Genomic DNA, 17,332 nt, shown 5'->3' with positions numbered 1-17,332 from the left:
TTTAGAGACAAAATATAGATGGCCTATCACGGGAACGTGGGATGCGGAAAGCATTATTAAAGTAGAGGAAGAAATATGGAAAAGAAAATCTAGACCTGCTCAGAAGGATGCCATTGAGTTGTGGCGCAAGGAGTCACATAGAAGAACAGAAAAAGAGTTCCACAAAATAGAGAGAAGTAAGGAAGAATCTGAAAAAGCCAAAGAAAAGAAATTACGGGAGGAAGGGGAACGAGTAAAAAGAGAGCAGACTGAAAGAGAAATGAATACTGTCGTTGCTGGTATTTACCCCGTCCTTTCAGAGGAACTAGCAAAAGTGACTCCAGTAGAAAGACCCATTAGAGTGCCTCCGCCAGTACCCCGAAAATTAAAAACAGCATCCGACAGGTTTATTGACACCTATCTAGAGGAATGCCCACCAGCGTACGTGGACGGATCTTTCCCTGCACCCCCAACGCCAGAACAGCTCCAGGAGCTCGATGACGGAAAGGGCAGGATGCTTGTGTTTTCACTACGGCTTAGACGAGCAGTCACAGATTTGGAAAAACTACCAGATATGGATAAACATCTAAAGAAAATGTACACATTCATAAGAACAGGGGAAGGTCCTGAGAGCATAGCAGATGCTATACAAAATAGAAAAGTGGTTGTTAAGAATTACATCCTTCGCTTCCTAATTAATTGTCTGATCAGAGAAAAAGACGAAGGAAACGGGGATGTAGACCATCGTTATACTGGTTGGAGTGATCGCATAGATGCCGGTCAGCATGATAAATCAGGACAGACAGACAACATGTTGACCAAAATCCGAAAAGCAATAATAGCGTCACACGAAGCAGGACCGCACGATAAAGCTGCTTTATCATCTGATGATGAAGCAGGGGACCAAGATAAAATACAATACGTGGGCCATGCCCGACGATTCGAGAAACCCAAAGGCCTGAATTACCGTAAACAGGGAACGGCTATAAAAAAGAGATTTTCCCTTGAAAATTTGTTCCAAATCACCGACAAAGCGGTGAATGAATGGTTAGGTAATGAACAGCCCTTAACGCCGACCGAACTTGAATTAGCACGATCAGCCACCCTGTGGGTATCCCAATACGATTTATATAATAATGATGTCGTAGCACAGACGTTTTTGAGCCTTCCACCGAATGAACAGCACTTAGCTGGTGTTTACATGGTCCAACATTTAATAACGTTATATGAAAGTCAGTACTCTGGTCCTGGTATATTGTATAGGTTGCTAGACGACATAATACTAGACAGATGGATGAACTTGGGTACTGAACTGATTAACGTCATCTTGGATCAGCGACACAAATATATAGTATATGTAACTAGATCCCTGCTTCCCGTTCCACCCCAGGTTAAGGGGCAGGCATACGACAAACTGAACCCCCTACGAGAGGTACATCCTGTAAAGGATGCAAACAATGAACTACAACGGGTGTATGTCTACACCCCTCTGTCAAAATTAGAGATACTGGAAATGAAAAAGATGTTGCCTTCCCATGACAAAGACCCGGGGGGTTTTCACAGGGAATTAAAAGACATTCTCCGCTTAGGGGAATATACATATGCGGACGTTCTAAAGTTATTAAAAGTACTATTGCCTGCTGGTATTTACGAGAAGCTTAAAGAAAAAGACTGGGAGGTGGGAGAGGGCAAGATTAGCTGGGATGTGTTGCAAACAGAAGAAAATGCAAGAGGCCCGGGGGTTGGTCTGGGTCCCCGAGCTAAGGAATTACCTGAACTCCTTGTACAAGTTTTGCCAAGATTATTAATTACCAAGAAAGAAGACTGGGATGCTATTTCAGCTTGTAAACAGAAGCCAGACGAGGACACTAGCGATTTTTATTCTAGGTTTGAGAAATGTTTTACTATCAACAGTGGCCTTAAGCCCGGTAGTGATTCATATCCCCATCTATTTGTGAGCAAATTAGTAGAAAATTCCATACCTGAGGTAAAGTATAGAGTACTGAAGGTTGAGAGTACTTGGCAAGCAAACAGCCCTTCCCAAATGTTACAGATGTTACAGTATCACCAGAACAGAATTAGAGAGGAACATGACCAAGAAAAGAGACGCATGAAAGACACAAAGATGAAGATGCTGGTGGCCCAATCGACACCGGCAAACACAAATGCAAACACGAACAAGAATAGCACGAAACAAAATAGTGGGACTTGTAATTATTGCAAGAAGCCAGGCCACTTCGTAAATGAGTGTGCAGTGCTGAAAAACAATATAGCGATAGGTAAAACAAAGCCTCGTCAATATCCTCCCAAGGACAGTAACACACATCAGACATCAGATACGTTTCCACCACCGCCACCGTCTGTCCATGCACCTGCACCAGCCCGAGCTACAACACAAATGTACGAGCACGCTCAAAATAACTATCCAGAATACCAGGCATATTCATGAAGCTGCCCAGAGAGGGAATTCAACCTGCCCCTCATTCCAGTTCCTGTGGACCAAGCGGGTCCCTATGTACATGCACGGTTACTGGGACAAAATAAAAAGTTTTTGATTGACACTGGGGCTAGTAGAACTACCATTAGTCATTCCGAGGTGCCCGGGGCACCCCTCTCAGGCTCAAAGAGTGTATCCCTGGGATTTTCGGGTAGACCTATTGTTAATGAGGTTTCAGAACCAGTCTCCTTAGGAGTTGGTCCACTGATACATACTACAGACTTACTACTTACTAAATCATGTCCGGAAAACTTGCTCGGTATAAAAACATTAAAAGAACTAGGAGCAGTAATATGTTGCTCACCAGAAGGAGTGCGACTGTATTTACGTGATTTCAAGGGACATTTTGTAACGAAAGATATTGACATCAGGCTCCGAGACGTACCACAGCACCTATGGGCACAAGGCCCAACTGACGTAGGTTACATGAACATTACACCACACCAGGTCACCCTAAAGGAAGGTGTAGTGCTACCACGGATTAGACAATACAAAATACCACCCGAGGCTGAAGTAGGTTTACTAAAAATAATAGATGACCTGATTGCACAAGGGGTGGTGATTGAGACTGATTCAAACATATGTAATTCACCGGTCCTTCCTATTCTTAAAAGAACTGACCCCAATATACCACCTGTATATAGATTAGTTGTGGACCTGCGAGAGTTAAACAAATGTGTGGTACCACAGTACCCTGTGGTCCCGGACATCTCTTCGATATTGACTGCCATTGATGCGAATGCTACGTTCTTTACAGTGATAGATCTGAAGAACGCATTTTTCAGTATTCCAATACATCCGGACAGCCAATATCTTTTCGGTTTCAGTTTAAAAGGTCGCAGCTTCAGATTCACAAGAGCACCACAGGGCTTCACGGAAAGTCCTAGCATTTATAGTCAGGCACTGAAAAGACAACTAGACAGTATTCATATGCCTAGCTCTACAGCACTGATACAGTATGTCGATGACATTCTCATCACTGCACGATCGGACCATGATTGTGAAGATGCTTCCCTGATGGTTTTACATTTCCTGGCTGACAAGGGGCCCAAAGTGTCCCCTTCGAAGTTGCAATTCTGTGAACAGCAATTGGCGTACCTTGGGCACTTGCTATCAAAGGAGGGTAGGAGACTGACACCTGAGCGTATACAATTAATTTCAGGTCTTTCACAGCCCACGACACAAAAGGAGGTACGTGCATTCATTGGCCTCACTTCATATTGCAGACAGTGGATCCCCCAGTATGCTTACATAGCCAAGCCCCTAATACAGTTGACGACACAGGAGGCAGCTTCTACTAATGTCCTCCCTTGGACACAAGAACACACTGTGGCATTTGAAGAATTAAAAAGAGCTTTATGTCAAGCACCAGTTTTAGCAATCCCTGATTACAACAAATCTTTTATGCTTTTTGTGACAGAACGGGATGGAACAGCACTATCTGTCCTCACACAAGATCATGCAGGAAAACACAAGCCCTGTGCTTATTTTTCTAGTACATTGGACCCAGTAGCACAGGCTTTGCCTGCGTGCCTAAAATCTGTTGCAGCAACGGCCTTAGCCATAAGACAAAGTGACTCGATAGTGCTGGGCCACCCCCTGACAGTACAAGTACCGCACGCAGTGGAGGTTCTCTTGAACCGGACACAAACCCAACACCTGACTGTAGCTACACTGACAGGCTATGAGCTGACGTTATTCCAACCACACATAGAGATCAGACGATGCAACATACTGAATCCCGCTACTCTATTGCCCTCCAATACAGAAAGCCTTTCCCCACACGACTGTGTTGAAGTAATACATACCGTGACTAAGCCAAGACAAGACTTGACAGACGTTGCACTTCCAGACCCTGACCTAACACTATATGTTGACAGCTCATGCATGAGGACAGGGGCGGGAGAATTAGTGGCAGCATATGCAGTGACTACTGATACTGAAATAATAGAGACTAAAAGAATAGACATATTGTCAGCACAAGCAGCAGAGCTCATCGCCCTAACACAAGCATGCATAAGAGCTGAGCACCTGAAAGTAAACATTTACACCGACTCCCAATATGCATATGGGGTAGTTCATGATTTCGGGGTGCTCTGGCGAGAAAGAGGTTTCTTGACCTCTCATGGGGCCAAGATACAGCATGGCCCCCTTATTCAAGCCCTTCTGGAAGCGATACATTTACCAACAGCCATAGCTATCCTAAAATGCAAAGCACATACTAGAGCCACAGATACCATTTCCCAAGGCAATGATCTGGCAGACCGAACTGCTAAACAGACAGCTCAGACCCCACTAGACATAACAAAGTCACAGGTACCATCAGTGTCCAAAGCCATGACAGTTAGGGATCCTTCCAAGGATGTACAAGACATACAGACACATGCAACTCTAGACGAATTAAAGAAATGGTCGGAACAAGGAGGGGTACTGACTGATCAGGGTTGGATGACTAAGGGCAAATCCACATGGTTTCTTCCTGATTCGATGGTACAAGTGATCATAAATACCGCACATAGTCCTGCACACTTAGGAGAGAAAGCAATGCTAGACAGCCTACAGAATATATGGTTCAACAAGCACCTGCGTGCAGCAGCGAAACAAAAGGTCAGGACATGTATGATCTGTTGCCAATTCAATCCAGGTAAAGGCATTCCGATGGAACAAGGTGGATTCCATCCACCTGACCATCCTTTTGAGGTCCTCCAAATGGATTATATCCAAATGGATAGATGTAGAGGTTACAAATATGTCCTGGTAGTAGTATGTTCATTATCAAGGTGGACCGAAGCCTATCCAGTCCCTGATTATACTGCTGTAACTACCGCCAGACAATTGGTACGAGAGTTTTTCCCACGTTATGGATTACCGCGTGTCGTATATTCCGACAACGGTCAGCCTTTCTCCTCTGAACTCATGAAACAAGTGTCCCTTCTGTTAGGGTATACCTGGAAGTTCCATTGTGTGCGACATCCTGAAGCAGCAGGCCTTGTAGAAAGACACGATCAGACCTTAAAAATAAAACTAGCAAAGATTTGCGCAGACAAAGGTGTAGATTGGATGGTAGCCCTACCGGTTGCCCTCTTTTACATGCGAATGGTAGCCCATTCTAGAACAGGCTTATCACCCTATGAAGTGGTCTTCGGTAGACCACCGAATATGTGGGGCACTCCAATGCCTAAAAAAATCACTGATGTTGATAGCAACATGCTGACAGATTACCTGGCTTCCTTGATGTCTGCACTACTCTCTTGTCGTTCGCAGGTTGCCGCAGCTTTCCCTGACAACACCCAGGTCAAAGAATACTCGATCGCTCCTGGCGACTATGTGCTGATCCGGAACTTTGATAGATCAAGCCCTCTTGAGCCGAGGTGGAAGACGCCGAAATTGGTGTTGCTAACCACAAGGACCGCCGTTAAAGTCGAGGGACGGAAAGGATGGATACATCTTCATCATTGTAAACGCTACTGCGGGAATAACTGTACTTTCAAAAAGAACACTGACTGCTCGGACTTTGAGCCCCCTTTACTAGAGGAGACTCCGCAGCAGAAATATAAAGCTAAACTTAGATCTCATAAGTCAGAACCCGTTTGATCGATTAAGTCCACTAGGTGGTGAAGCGGTTGAACATGCATTCTGGCTTGCAAAAGATCTCGAACAAAGCGAACGAGAGAAAGAGCAAGATGAAAAGCAAATACTGTAAAATATTACGTGGTAGATGTATAGTTACTTTGATTTTTCTATCTCTTCTGTGTATCACGATAATATGTATCAGCTTACTACTACATGCTATTTTTCCTCCTATTGCTTCACTCTTACACTCCTCCACTAATGATACCACAAAACACACATTTAGTGATCTGCCATCCCATGAGTTATCGTATCGACTTGCTCTGCGCAACAATACCTTTATTCAGATGCTGCACCATTCACATCAGACTAGTAACGCTACAGACTGCTGGGTCTGTGGCCGACTTCCCCCGTATCAGAAGGTAAAGGGAGTGTTGCCTCTTTTCCCTTTTCCGTTCTCCCATAATGGTTCTTGCGGAGCATGGTTTGCCTTAATGACATCCATCAACGGTGATGCCAAAGAATGTCAAGAGGAGGATTGTAGGGGCGAGTGGGTATGGGGTAACTTGAATAAAGTCATGAACGAAGCATGTTTCCCAGATGAAGAGGGTCTTCCCCAAATGAAAGGTACAGATCTAGGAACTGAAGAGTATCTGCAAGGAAATGCGACCCTCGATTTCATAGTGTTGAACGTAAAGCCCCTACACATGTCAGGTCCATCTTCAATTACTGTTCTGCCAGTGAAAGGGAACTTGTGTGTCAGAAAAGAAGGCTCAGTAAATTTGGGGCACAGTGAGTGTGATACTATAATAGTATTCAAAGACAAAGGAAAGTCCTATTTCAGAGCATCACGACACACCTACTTTATTTGTGGCCAGACAGCCTATGTGCAGCTGCCCTTAGACTGGGGTGGGACTTGCTACATATCATTTCTTCTACCACCCGTTTTCTTGGCCCCATCGAGCTATCATCAAGATCTTCGGCTCACACTTGTCAGACACAGACGAGGGCTCGATGCCTCTGGCATTGACCAAACTGAGACAGCTTGGGAGCAATATACAGATTTCAACAAAGGATTCTTTTTCTTCATAGGTCCCGTCCAGAATAGTAAACTTATCCGAAGGTTAACAAGGATTCTAGAAACAGTTGCTAATGTGACTGCATCGGCCCTGGGGAATCTGACCCAGGAACAGTATGCTATGAGACTGGTCGTTCTTCAGAATCGTCTTGTTCTTGACGTCATCCTGGCGGATAGGGGCGGGGCTTGTAGGGTCATCGGTTCTAGCTGTTGCGTTTTCATACCTAATAACGCACCATCTGTATACAAAGCAATAACGAGGCTCCACAAGATTGCCCAAAGCATACATCAAGACCCAGGCACGTGGACTTGGTCCAGTTGGCTCTGGGGATTAATATCGGCTTGGGGATGGAAAGTGTTGACCGTCTGTGGGTTGATACTATTAATGATATTCAGTTGTTGCCTATGTCTGCAGTGTGGCCCGGCCATTTGCGGCCTGTGTGCTACTGCATGTGTTCCACATCCCCATTTACAGAGCATAGAAAATGGAAAAATAATGCTGCGAGATCAGATCGACTGTCTCATGAAAATAGATGTAACATAAGGGGTCCACTAGGGAACAAGGAGGGAATGAGGAAAATAAAAATTATGAGGCATGTGTGTTCCCATGTGCCCCCCCCAACGCTTATGTGCACATGCATGTAACCTATGCATTTCCTCTCCATGGCCTTTCTATCATGATGCTTATACTATAACGTGGCCTGTCATCATTCAGTCTCCCATGTGAGAAACGACAAATCTGTATTGAGGCCTACACGTTTTTCATCATGTTTTCTTTCACCACATAAAAACCTGTGTTTTGTGGCTCAGCCAGACCCGAGAGGAGGTTTCAGGCCTCAGATGTTCAGAAAGCTGCAGCTGCGTATCCTTGGCCTTGCACACTTGGGCCTCAGCCAAAGGGGCCCTGTCAGAGGTGCCGAGACAGTATTGAGCACGGTTATCTGCTTACTCCTACAAAGCCGCATTCCTGCCTGGAGAAGGAGGGATCAACATAACCCATCAGCAAAGGAGAAAGCCTAGCCTTACTGTCTCTGTTTATGAGATTGCAAAGCTCACGTCAGTAAAAAGCCCATAGCCCCCATGTAAGGCCTCTGCAGTAAATGAAGTAAATGAAGAAATAGATGCCACATCGGCTCTTGGTGATGGGCAACCTATGTCACAAATCAGTCCCTGCTCCAGACATCAGATATCAGATAAAACAAGATGTGCTGGTCGTCCTGACACTGAAGGCCTCACTCACTGAAGGCCTCACTTCCAGACTTCCCGGTTGCATAGCAACCCTTCCCCACGTCAGTTACACCACGTCATGCTCGAGTTGAACACAAGTAAGGCAAAGTTCCAGTACAATTCCAGCAGATCACGCAACCCCCTCCAGGTATCCACCCACCTATGACAAAATCCCCATTATCATCAAGTGGACGCCCACATGGACGCCCACCTTCACACCTACTTACACGCCCACATGCTCTTATCTCATTCTCTTTTGCTCTTTTCGCTTACGTACATTATGAAGATGTATATATACTGTACCCTGTGAATAATGTTTTGAGAATACTTTTGAGACCCTTCCAGATCCCTTGTGGTGATGGTAATATTCTCCCTATGACTCGAGTTATTGGAATAAAGCCCTTTTTGAACCTGATACCACAGACTCAGCCTCTTGCTTTATGCATGATCCTATTGATATTCTGAAATTCTGAGAGCGTAATATTTTATTTACGACATCAACACTCCCCCTTTCAATAAGTTGTTGGGGTAGCTCCCCGTTTTCACAGTGTCTGTTTCTGGCCAGGACAGTGCGTGGTGAAGCCCTTGATGCCTTCAAGACAACTGGATCGGCCTGGGCTTCCGCAATCCTCGACAGAACCAGCATTTCTTTTGTTTTTGTAGACTTAAATAGCACAAAGTAGACTCAAGGGTATTGGAACGCTTCACATAAGTACCAGTTGCATAACACAATGCTGCATTCCTAGGCAGGAGTGCTGTCGAGGCACCCGCTGCCTTTCATACATTGCTGCAGCGCCTTCATGCTCCCTGTTACCATACAATCAGGGGCTGGCCAAGCCTGTTGTAATGTTTCTCCGGCGGGGTAGCGTTCAAGTCTACCCGCAGCCGGATCTTGCGCACGAGCGCTGGCGCATGACGCCATGCGTATCTATATAATAAAGAGGCGTGGCCCGGGACAGTAGTCGAGACCACGCCATCGACACCAGAACGTGTGTGGAATATTTTATTAGCGGCCGCCGCGCCCTCTTACATCGCGCGCAGCGGCACCACAACACTGGCGACGAGGAGGTCTTTAAAGACCATGCTGCCGATTTTGCTAAACCCCACAGTGCTACCCGTGAGCAATCAGCCTGCTGCCACATGTGAGTGCCTTGTAGCCCCAGCCGGTACTTGTGCTCTCAGCAACCTTTAACCATTGAAGGCCTGGTTTGAAACCCCTCAACAAGCGGACTGTCCAGAGCACTCTGGTAGGTGTGAACAACTGAAGCACCCTGACGCACTCGGGGCACAGGATCCAATCACGTTCTCGACCAGGTGACTGCCCTCAGGCCTGACGGTGAGGCAGCGCACGTGCCGCGAAGCACGCATACGTCCACGTCCCCATGGGGGCAATTCCGGCCATTGAGCCATTCATAGTGGATGGTGCCCCCTCCTCCCTTGCCCCAAAATGGAGAGACTGGACAGAACGTTTCCAATTCTACTTTGAAGGGGCGGGTATAGCCCGTGAAAGACGCAGAGAACTACTCCTCCACCTAGGGGGCAAGGATATCCACCGCATCTACAAAACGCTGGTAGAGGCCACCCCCAAAACGTACATGACGTTGCTCAATGCTCTCAATGCGCACTTTTGAGCCGATGGCGAACAAGGACTATGAGAGGTTCATATTTCGCCAGGCCAAACAGGAAGCAGAAGAGTCGTTAGACACTTTCCATGGGCGTTTAAAGGAGCTCGCCAGTACATGCGGGTTTCAGGATGAACAAGAGATCAGGGCCCAGATACTACAAGTCTGTTACTCGTCCAAGCTCAGAGAGAACATTCTCCAGGAATCCGGCAAATCTTGGTTGACATCCTCACCCTGGGACGGTCCAAAGAATTATCGAAGGCCAGAGCATCACACATGGAGGCTGCCCTCCACCGCCCCATCAAGACGGAGAAAGTGAACGTGGCGGAGCAAGTCAACGTAGTGAAAGCCAAGTCGCGCCAAAGCCCAGGGAAGCATCCGCAAGACAGAAATAAAGAATGTGGCTACTGTGGAGGCACGCCCCACCTCATGCAAGACTGCCCGGCAAAAGGAAAAAGGTGCACAGCCTGCGGGTGGATGAACCATTTCACGGTGGTATGCAGGTCGTCGAAGCCTCGGAAGGAAACGGCACAAACCGTAGCTGAAACGCAGGACAGTGAAGATATGGACAACAACGCGGGAGATTACCCCATCCATTATGTGTTCGCAGTGGGTCAACCACCAAAGAAAAGACGGCGGCTTCCGAAGTGCAGACTCAAGATTCACCACCAAGATGTACGAGCCACCATAGACACAGGAGCCTCAATCGAACTGATGGCTGAAAACGTATACAACCAATTGAGTCCACGCCCACCCTTGCGCGAAGCAAAGATCTGAGTATTTGCCTATGGACAGAAGACACCCATCCCACTCCTAGAATGCTTCAAAACAGAACCTAAGCATCAGGACCTCGAGATCCCCACCACGGTGTACGTACCAAAGAAGGGAGCGGAATGCTGGTAAGCGGCCAGACAGCAGAAGAACTGAAGCTGATCTCTTTTGCTCTTGCGGTCCAAGAAGAGGAACTAGCGGCCATCATGGAGGAATTCGACTATATCTTCAAGGGAATTGGATGCCTAAGAGGGAAAGAGGTCTCTCTCCACATTGACCCATCAGTCCAACCGGTAGCACTAAGGCATAGGCGCATAGCATTCCATCTACGACAAAAGGTCGAAGACGAGCTGGCAGCACTCGAGAAGCAAGGGATAATAGAGAAGGTCAGCGGGCCTACTCCGTGGGTGTCCCCGATCGTGGTGGAGAGGAAACCAAAACAGCCAGGGCAGGTCCGCATCTGTGTTGACATACGCTTCCCAAATGCACCTGTAAAAAGGGAACGCCACTTAACCCCCACCATCGATGACAGTCTGGAGGAACTGAACGGTGCAGTGTGGTTCTCGAAGATGGACTTACGTTTAGGATATCACCAATTGCCCCTACATCCGGAATCTCGATACATCACTACATTCTCTACCCACGTAGGCCTCAGGCAATACAAGCGTCTGAACTTTGGGATCTCATGTGCCGCAGAGGTATTTCAGAACACCATCAGAGAAGTCCTCAGCGGACTCCCAGGGGTTTTGAATGTGAGTGATGACCTATTGGTATATGCCTCATCAGTGGAAGATCACCACCGAAGACTCCGCAAAGTTCTCCAATGAATTAAAGAGTCCGGACTCACTCTGAACAAAGAAAAGTGCCAGTTCTTGAAGAACAAAATCAGTTTCTTTGGCTACACGTTCTCGGACAAAGGAGTAGCCCCAGACCCCAACAAGGTGCGAGACATTCAGGAAACCCCAGTGCCCTCCAACATCTGGAAAGTACGGAGTTTCCTAGGGATGGTAAACTTCTGTGGGCGTTTCATCCCGGATTTAACCAATCTCATGAAGCCCCTCCAGGAGCTGATGAAGTCCACCACCACGTGGCAATGGGGCCCGACCAAGAACAAGCCTCTAGAGACACTAAAAAAGCCGTTTCGGCCGACACCACGCTGTCGTACTTTGACCCAGCCCACCAATGTCGCCGTTGATGCCAGTCCCTATAGATTAGGGGCAGTGCTCACGCAGCTACAACGCAATGACGAATGGGCTCCAATTGCCTACGCAAGCCGCTCACTAACAGACACAGAGCAGAGCTACTCCCAGATAGAGAGAGAGGCAATCCCCATCCACTTGGCCTGTCGGCATTTCCATGTCTACATGTATGGACACCCATTTACAGTCTCCACTGACCACAAGCCTCTCATACCCCTATTTCAAGGATCCGCATCCAAGCCGCCACCGAGTAATAGAAAAATGGATCCTTCAACTGCAAGGGTATGACTACTGGGTAGAGTACAAACCAGGCTCATCCAACCCAGCCGACTACCTCTCGAGGCATCCGAGGGCCGCAACCAAAGCAGAGGAAGAGGATGCAGAGGACACCAAGGAATATGTCAGTTTCATAGTGGAAAGGTCCCGACCACTTCCGATGAGCTTTGAAACTATAGTGGAAGCCACCCAGAATGATGAGTGTCTACAACTAGCCATCACCGCAGTTCAGGCGAACGACTGGCGCCCCATTCAAACCACAATGGCCCGACGAACTTCCCAAGCGGAGGCCACGCTCGAGTCGATCATGTGAATCAAGGATGAACCCTCTGTCGACAGCAGCGGGTGTCTACTTAAAGGGCCGCGGCTAGTGATTTCGTCAAACCTAACCCAACAGGCGGTGGATCTCGCACATCGTGGACACCAAGGCATAGTGAAGACGAAAGGCCGACTGAGGGCAAAAGTGTGGTTCCCAGAGATGGACCAATGGTCGAGCAGACCGTCAGAACATGCCAATGGTGCCAGGTGTCAGGCCAAGCAGATCGCCCTCACCCCGTCATCACGGAAGACAACCCACAAAGACTGTGGGAGTGCGTCAACATTGACTTTGGCCACCTTCCGGATGGGCGTTAGGCCCTGGTAGTCATTGACGACTATACGAAATACCCCGAGGTAGAAGTTGTCAGAAGCCAAACAGTCACAGAAGTGATCACCAAGGTAGAGAAGATCATTGCAACTCACGGGATCTTTGAAGTGGTGAAGACTGACAATGGCCCACCCTTTCAGGGACAAGACTTTTCTGACTATCTCAAGTCCTGGGGCATCCAACATCGGAAGATAACTCCACACTGGCCCCAAGCATCGGGGAAGTAGAGAGATTCATGCACACTCTCAACAAGGTAATTCACATCGCGCATGCCGAGGAAGCCCCTCTGGAAAGAGCCATCTACAGCTTCCTGAGGGGATACAGATTGACGCCTCATCTCACGACTGAGAGGGCACCTGGACCAGCATGTATGGGTCGAGGGGTGCGAGACACCATTCCTCATCACCCGACCTGGACCCCTTCCTAGATTGACTCTACGAGAGTCCTAACCAAAAGGACCAGTGCCAACGACCATGACAGTGTCAGCCGAAGAGCGAAAACATAGACCATCCTGGTCTACGTCAAAGACAGGCACCCAGGGAGCAAGTTCCATCTCCCGTTTGAACAGTATCCATGGACAGTAACTCGGCGGACCAGCACGCTGATCACAGCTCGGAGGGGAACAGAAGAACTCACACGGAATGTATCATTCTTCAAGAAAGTCAATGCAGGGACTCCCGACGTTCCGTCACGAAGCAGTAGGGAGGCAGGCCAAAGTCAGCAGAGAACGGATGAGGAGGTAGAAGATGGCCAAGGAACTATCCCTATGAATGATCTGGACACATCTAATCAAGAGGCACCATCATCGCTTGACAGTCTGGATAGAACTCTGTCCAATGCCCCAGCGAGAGCTTCGGAAGGCAGAGCCTCGCAAGAACCAACTGCATCCCTATCGTCATCACAGGGAGAGCATCCCAGATATGGCCTGAGGAACAATCCGGCTCCCTCCTCCCGTCTAGCGGGATTCATGGTGTGACTAATCAAAGACTTGCAGTAGGAGGTGACCAGTGGCTGGGTGTGAGCGGAGAGCAGACGACCCGACCAGAACTGGTAACAGATCGACAAGTTGATGTTTTGTTAATGTTTTATAAAGGTTGGAAGGAATGTAATGTTCTCCGGCGGGGTAGCCTTCCAGTCTACCCGCAGCCGGATCTTGCACAAGAGTGCTGGTGCATGACGCCATGCGTATCTATATAATGAAGAGGCGTGGCCCCGGGACAGTAGTCAGGACCGCGCCATGTGATGACTACTACTGTTGTTTCTGTTCATAAATAAAGAATTGCAAGCTTTACGCTACTAAACAAAGAGCCTTCCCAAAGACTTTTCCCCATGCTGTACCTTACCAAGGACATCCCAGGCTATTGTTATACAATGTATCAACTAGCATGCTTGAATCAATTGTGTGAGTGACTAAATTCATTGTAATACTACTATGAGAATCCTCAAATGTATTCTGTAGTAACTGTTTCTTCGTGCATGTTCATCATTGGGGCATGTGGTGAGAATCATGTACTTATATTGAAATGTATGAAAGCATTTTACTATATCCTGGAATTCTCTATTCCCTACCTTTAGAGGCAAATCTATGTTGGAACCTATCTAAAGCTTCACTGAGTTCATTATACTTATGACATTAATGTATTGCTGCTAAACTTAGTGATTGCTTTTTTCCTGTATTTTGTCTCTTAACTTCTTATATAAAATTTAAAACTATAACCGATGTCTATCATTCTTATTAGAATGTCACAGTTTTGATTTGTGAACCTAATCACAATTATATCTTAGATGTATCCAATTGGGGGGCACAAAAGTCCATCTCGGTACTACACCACTCCCGTTCCTAGCTGTTGGCATGCTTTGGTATGATTAATTAAGATAGATTTGAGCACTGGCAGATCTCCTAGCAGAGGTGATGGCTCCAATTGGATCTGACAAGTAATTTATAAACTAATTGGCAATAGAACAGAGTACTGCACCTTCATGTTCCTGAAGATTCACCCCAAGATTTACCTTGACCCAGTCCCGACCTGATCCTAGTTCTAGGTGATGAGGTGGCAGAAGAAAGACGACATGGTTATCAATAGGGATAGAATGGAGTAAGTGAGTGATTGGATCGGAGAGTACTGAAAGCTTGTCAGGATGGGAATTCCCTTTTCAAAAAAGGAGAAAGACGTAAATAAGGAGGAGAAGTTTCCCCCAGAAGATACGCCAGTTTGGGAAATGGTGAGCAAGAAAGAATTACATATGTGCATGTGGCTTAGCCAACGGGATGACTATACATCCAAGGATGGGAACTATGATTACCACTGAGCAAGAGCTTCCATATGCCTTGAATAGAGAATCTGAGGAGAAGAATGTACAATTTAAATCCGCAGCCTAGGCCCACATCATTTGAAGCCTTAAATCTTTGGGAGCAAATTACAAGAGAAAACCACTGCAAGAAATCTGAATTAAAAATCTGCAATAGGGCTCATGCATGGAGAAGCCTGAAGGATGAGGAAAGGCAGAGAAAGTGGAGGGAGGATTCATTGAGACTGTTATGGCATATCCCATAATAGAAAACGAAGAGAAAGAGAAATCAAAAAGGGAGACAGAGGTGAGGAGGAAGACACCTTCATAGACAAGCTCCTCAGCATAAGACCATCTCTGTATAATACGGCAGCCGCTGCATTGAGTGCCGCAGTCCCGGCAGTAACTGAGGCTGGGACATTCGCAGAACCCCAATAGGAGTTCACGGACCTACAAGCTGATGTCTCATCCCCCATTCAGATGCCCGCGCCCAGGGCAGTAAGCATACTGCCTTTATCAAATACAGCAGTCACTCCCCAGTTGAGGCACTTGGTAGTACTTTATTGAATTCTATTCCAAGTGTGCCACCTGATTCCACACCGAGGCTTGGAGTGATGGCATTAGGACCCCTGCAACAAGAGATCTTGGGCAGCAGTATGATGGGAGATCAGACAACTCATACAAGTTACTAGTTAATTCAGTAAACACAGGGCAAATCCTACAGCAACTTAACGTTGCCGAGCTAAAACCAGAATTTGAAGAAATTGTCAAGGGAAACGTGGATATAGACTACCTAGGGCAATACAGTAAGAGTGTGTTGCTCTACTTGAGTAAAGAAGCAGCGAGGGTGGCAAGAGAGGCGCATGCAAGGATGGAAAAGGTGGCGAATGAATGTGGAATTAACATAACTCAGTAGAAGATATTACGGAAGAATGCTCTGGTGATAATGGGTGAGAAGGAGTTAAAACTGTTGAAGTTGAGAAGGTTCATGTAAGGGAATTAGTCGAAAATATTTGGGAGTGGAATGAGACTAAAATATACAGGGAGCTGTGGTCCATAAATGAGAAGGTCAAGGTGAAGCACAAGAAAGAGAGCCTAAAGGAAGAAGAGGAAGGAACTACAGTGGGAACGGTAAAGGAGTATCCTTTGAGATAAGTCCAGGGAGGAGCATATGTAAATGACCCATGGTCATAGTCAGATCTTTTCCACTTCACAAACTCCCTTTAAACATTCAGGGGAAATCATTATAAGTGGTACACATAGATAGAACAGATGGTGACCATTTCCAAGGTCTTTTTGGAAGATTTGGATGTGTTTTTTGAGGTGGCGGTCCTAAAGGACCTGTTGGCAGAATGGAGGAGGATAGTTGATTGGCCAACACAAGAACCCCCTGGAATGGTAGAGACAAATGCACCACCGCCCCTAATTAAAACTAAATATGACAAAGTCATAAACCATCTGATGATGAAGGCTCTCCAGAAGGAAATGAATTGACTCAAGATTTTCTGAACCTCTCAGGAGTTGAAAGAATCAGTGCATGCCTACTTTGAGAGGTTGATGCAGGTGTACAGGAAGCACAGTGAAATGACAACCCACTTGGAGATAACATGGGAGGATTCCTTGCCTCCTTCTTACAGGGACTAAGGCCCGCAATCAGCATTAAGATTAGTTAAGGTGTCCTCTGCTGGTACAGCAAGCCTGTTAGTGAGATTCTCCAGTATGCAAAATAATGTAGTGACATGTTGGAAGCCAAACGAAAGGGGCTTAAAGAAAAGTAAATGCTAGCTCAAACTCAGTTAGTGCAGAATGGGGGTACAAAAGGATTTAGAGTTCCACTTTAAGGTCCCAAAGTAAATCCCAGTTGTGGCATGACCATGCAAGGAATTTCCACAACATATGGTGGAAATATTCCTGGGATGGGAAGAGGTTGAGGCAATATGCAAGTAAGTGCCCTAAAGAAGGTTATCCCTTGCCACATTTGCAACAAGGTGGGTCATTGGAAGCAGGTATGTCATCACAACCCAGATTGAATCATGACTCACACCAAAGCAGCAAGCTTTGCAGGGGAGGAAGAGCTTTTCCCAATACCTTGACCCCCTATGTCAGCCCCGAAGATCCCAGTCTGGCATACTGCTGAATTCCCTCAATCTAATGCAGATGCAGGGAGGAATTCCACAT

Source organism: Triturus cristatus, chromosome 6, assembly GCF_964204655.1.
Source record: "Triturus cristatus chromosome 6, aTriCri1.1, whole genome shotgun sequence".
Lineage (NCBI taxonomy): Eukaryota > Metazoa > Chordata > Amphibia > Caudata > Salamandridae > Triturus > Triturus cristatus.
Note: the sequence above shows the minus strand (reverse complement) of the source record.